The sequence below is a fragment of the Pectinophora gossypiella genome, chromosome 4 (assembly GCF_024362695.1).
Source record: "Pectinophora gossypiella chromosome 4, ilPecGoss1.1, whole genome shotgun sequence".
Lineage (NCBI taxonomy): Eukaryota > Metazoa > Arthropoda > Insecta > Lepidoptera > Gelechiidae > Pectinophora > Pectinophora gossypiella.
The window spans coordinates 13,970,186-13,975,152 of NC_065407.1; the positions used below are offsets into that span (position 1 = coordinate 13,970,186).

Genomic DNA, 4,967 nt, shown 5'->3' on the forward strand with positions numbered 1-4,967 from the left:
GACAAACTTAAGCCGCGTATAAAAACCCATACTAATAAACAAAATTAATCTTCTAAAATAATCAATTAAATCTTGAGACCTTGAAATTCTCCGCCAATCTTTGCTTGAAATTACTTTTCCTAAAATTAAATTGTTTATCAAATCCTATGGCGGAGTTTATGGCGCTCGCCGGCGTAATTTAAGAGTAAACATTTAGAAAGAAAGAAAGAAAGAAAGAAACATTTATTATTTAGGACACCACAGACACGGATTACATATATATACATTATAATGACATCACATCAGAAGTCAACGCACACACGAAATATTTTCTATACAGAAACATGGAAAACGAACACAGAAACTTATACCTAAATTAAAATGTGACGTCATGTCGGCTTACCCATGTGTAGTGGATGGTGTCCCGTATAAAAGGTCCTCACTCAGCTTATGCCGCGGCGTGAGCCGCGACGCTGGTATTCTGTGAGACCTGAGTAATGAGTGAAGTACGGACATCGCGCCACTATATGTACATATACTTACTTACTATTATAGGTTACTTAGATATTATCATAATATAATTACTACATAATACAATTACAAATAAAATAAAATATAGATGTAAATAAGTATAATATATATTAATTATATATTGTGCAAACTCATAAAGAAAAACAAGTAAAGACAATCGTGAGCGGGTTAATAAAATAAATATTTGAACGGATAAGATGTAGGGGTGTGTATGTGTGTGTGTGTGTTAGGCAATGGTCCCGCACCGGTCGGCCGCAGATCGACAGGGACAAAGCATCATTTTTTATGGCTGCAATGGTTGCATAGATAAGATTCAGTCGCCCGCCGTCCGCGTCGCCGAGCAGGCACTACACCAATTGCGCATTCGATGCAATCCAATACTATCAACGTCAATAAGACAGTGATTATCATTTATTTGTTTACTTCACAATTTGTTCATAATTGAAAAAGTAATAAAAATCGATAGATAAACGAATTGAGCTCAGCAATAATACATAGGTACATTGTGGTCAATGGATGCAGTGTAATGAAAACAGTGAAAAACCAAGACCGCGTGGTATCGTCGCATCCACGCCGCTAGTACGACTCCGCAAAACCTTCGTGTCTGATCCACTGAGGTAAGTAAGACATTAGTGTAATTTAATGTGAAATAATTTAAATATGCAAGAAATTTATATTGCTTAAATGACACTTTTTTGTAAATTCAAAAGATGTTTTTTAAAATGAGATTTAAAATTGTGTATCGTTTTCAGACTACGTAATGGAGGCGGCAGATCGTTCCAGCACTTGGACGCGGCGAACCTGAAACTCCCGCGGAAGGCAGTAGTACGGTGACGCGGTATTGCCAGTGAGTAATACGTCGAGCGAGTTTTGTACGACTTCACGTCACGTGACCACACCAATTTCTCAGCGAGATACGGCGGCGTATGATGTTTCACTACACCAAACAAGAGCGTTGCAAGATGTAGTTGTCTCCGTGCATTCATCTTCATAATATTGGCATTGTTTATAAATGGCGTGACGTGTGTGCGTGGTGGTATATTGAAGCAAAATCGTGCGCAGGCATTTTGAACTCTTTGTATGAGTTTTTGTGACCGGGTAAGGAGTCGCGGACCATATACTACATCCATATAGTTAAATTTCGACATAACGAGAGTGTCGCAAAGTTTGATGCGGGTCTCAGTATTAATATAGTTCCTGATTTGGTATAATGTCTTGAGACGATAAAAACAATTTGCTGCAGTGTTAACTATATATTTGTCGAACCTCAGTTCTTCGTCCATGAGAAGTCCCAAATTCCTAGCTTCCGTGACACGCTCCACGGCTTCCCCTCTAATGACCACATTAGCACCTTCATTAGATATTTTACTTACCTGTTGTTTAGAGCCCAATATCATGTATTTGGTTTTGCTTCCATTCAAAACCAATGAATTAGACTCTGACCACAAAGTGATCCTTTCTAGGTCATCGTTTAATTTGTCTATAGCGGAATGTGTATCGCCGGGTTTACATGATATATATAGTTGTATATCGTCAGCATATATATGATATTTGCAATGCTCAATATGAGTTACGACATCGGCACTATAGATGATAAATAACAGTGGGCCCAAGATGGAGCCCTGCGGAACACCACGAGTGACAGGCCTGGGAAGGGACACCATCGGTTCGCCATGATCATTCTGTATTTGGACGTATTGGTTACGATATTTAAAGTAACTGTCGAACCATTGAATGGCAGAAGCACCAAAACCATAATAATGTAGCTTTGCCAGTAATAGAGAAACATCTATGCAGTCAAACGCCCTAGAAAAGTCCAGCAGCGCCAATACTGTACCCTGCCCGTCATCTTGTGCGGCTAGAATGTCGTCCACCACATTCAGCAAAGCAGTGGTTGTACTATAAGATTTCCTGAAACCCGACTGTAGCTCTGGAAGCAAAGCATTTGCTTCTAAAAACAGTCTCATCTGCTTCGCCACGATCTTCTCTAAGATCTTTGAAATGCAAGGCAATATGCTAATAGGGCGCAAATCTTTTAGGGAGGAGGGACTGGAGTTCTTTGGCAGTGGTTTGACGATTGCACTCTGCCACAGTTTAGGAAACGTGCAGGTTTCGATCGATCTATTCACAATAGATGTTAGCACTGACGAGATTTCGGGTAGTGACATTATTATCATGTCTAAGGAAATACCGTCGACGCCAACGGCGCTTGAACGAAGCGACTGTAACTCCCTCAGTACGTCCCCCTCAGAGACCTTTCTCAGTATAAATGTGGAAGAGATCTTGCGTTGTTCCTTAAAAAAAATAAGATTTGAAACCGGCACCGATCCCCCATTAGGTACGTCTAGAAAGTGTTTATTTATTGCTTCAGGATCCTTAAAAATACATGTAGGAAAATCAGGTTTGCATTTAATCCTAACGTTTTTTTTTATATGTGTCCAGAGTGTACGAGGGTCGTTATAGTTGGTATTAACGTAATGATCATAATACGCTTGCTTTTCGCTCGCTAATGCCTTCTCCACAGTATACTTGAGATCCTTATAGTACGCCTTATGGGAGCCACAGCCACTTATACGCGCCCTAGCATATGCTTCATCTCGTCTTTTCATCATCATTTTTACATTGTACGTAATCCAAGGGTACTGGTGATGACGCATGCTGAAAGTTTTGGATGGAGCGTGCAAATCGAATAGTGCAACAATAGCTGAATTAAACATTGATACCATAATATTTACGTCCGTGACTGCTTCGACATTGCCCCAATCTATTGAGGCAAGATGATCTCTAAATGTGTCGACATGTATGTCTTTAAGTGCCCGTCGCGTGACTTTAACAGGAGAGGGTTTAAATTTTGGTATATTGAGTAGGCATGCGATAAAGGCATGTCTACCAAGATCCGGAATGTAGTCCACTGTTACTGTACACCCCTTTATATCGGTGCATACTAGATCGATAGTCTTTTGGCTGTGAGAAGTGAAATGCGTGTAGTCGGTGACCAGTTGCGAGAGTTTAAAAGCAGCTAAGAATTGGTTAAGTTTTCTGACACTAGCCAATGACGGCACGGCGACGTCAATATTAAAGTCGCCCAGTAGTACGACGTTACTACACCAGGTGAACGTTTCCAGGGACGAAGAAAGAGCATCTATAAGTAGACCCTCAGTCACCCAGTCTGGCCTGTACGCAGTACCTATCACTAGCTTACAACTACCAACTGTGACCCCTAGCCACATCTGTTCCACCGGTGGTGTTTGTGGATGGGCCAGCACTCGCGCGGTGACACCACGTCGGATATAAAATCCGACTCCGCCCCCCCGCTTCCGGCGCCCGGGCGGGCGTGGTGTGTTCCGCAGCCGGTATCCCGGCACGGCAGGCGCGCGGCCCTCCTGTCCCTCCCGTATCCAGGTCTCATTGATGGCCATTACATCTACGTTATGACGGTCCATCGCCACGAGAAACTCGTCATGCCCAGTTCCCAGTGATCCAGCATTAAATAGTCCAACTTTTAACTTTCGTTTATTATTGAATATTATTATTATCATATGTTATCTTAAAGTATTGTATTAGTATTGAATTAAAAATTAAAAAGTAAGAATTGCAAGATTTTCCCACGACATAGTAATTTGTGCCAATCAAATTATATTGTTTTAATAGCGTTGTAAAGTAATGTTTAGGTATGTGTGCATGTTGGTGTTTGTGTAATAATATATTACCTAAGAATGAAAATGTACTCATGATATAACGTATACATTTTCGAAGGTGTTTTGTTAATATAGTGATTAATAATGAAATACTGGAATCGAAATATAATATACTAATCATGTGTAACTGTTTGTTTGTAATATATTTTATTATACGTAATATGACACCGTACACTACATAAACATACCTTATAGTAACGATTTGCGCATTCCACCACAAATGACCAAGCCGCATGACGTAGCAAACATACATTTTGATAACGCAGAACATCGATAGAAACAAACACAGTGTAAACAACAGACAAGGACAGAGATACGGTGCAATGAAAGGTACAACATTATTATATCGCATCAATAAGTACATTGCTCTCGCCAGCTGCGGGAGCAGGACGAACGCGCGCCGGACCAAAAACACTAACTAGGTCTTTTTCCGACCTAATCCGGTTTACCGGATCGCCCTGGTCTCGGCGGGTAAAAATTTTGCCGTCACGCGTCCATACATACCGCCAACTTAAAGAGCTAGCTAATTTACGCGCTCGGCCGAACAGCATGCGATTGTTTTTTGTGAGCCGCTCGTTTACATAAAATTCTACTCACAAATTTACCAAGACAACATTCAAGCAAACAGTTTGCGAAGAGTTTCTTCCACGACTTGGTGTTATAATAGCGAATGGCTTGACAGACGCATTACTACATGCATATGAGAATAAACTCATTGACACTAGTTCTTAAAAGGGTAGACAGAGACAAGTAATCATT

General features: G+C 40.7%; 1 long non-coding RNA gene across 1 annotated transcript; it reads left to right on the top strand.

Moving 5' to 3' along the window:
• The first annotated feature begins 763 nt into the window (after positions 1-763).
• On the top strand, positions 764-1,743 carry LOC126382432 (uncharacterized). Its single transcript, XR_007569057.1, has 2 exons — positions 764-1,127; positions 1,263-1,743. It is a non-coding gene; the product is annotated as an uncharacterized LOC126382432 (long non-coding RNA).
• The last annotated feature ends 3,224 nt before the right edge of the window (positions 1,744-4,967 follow it).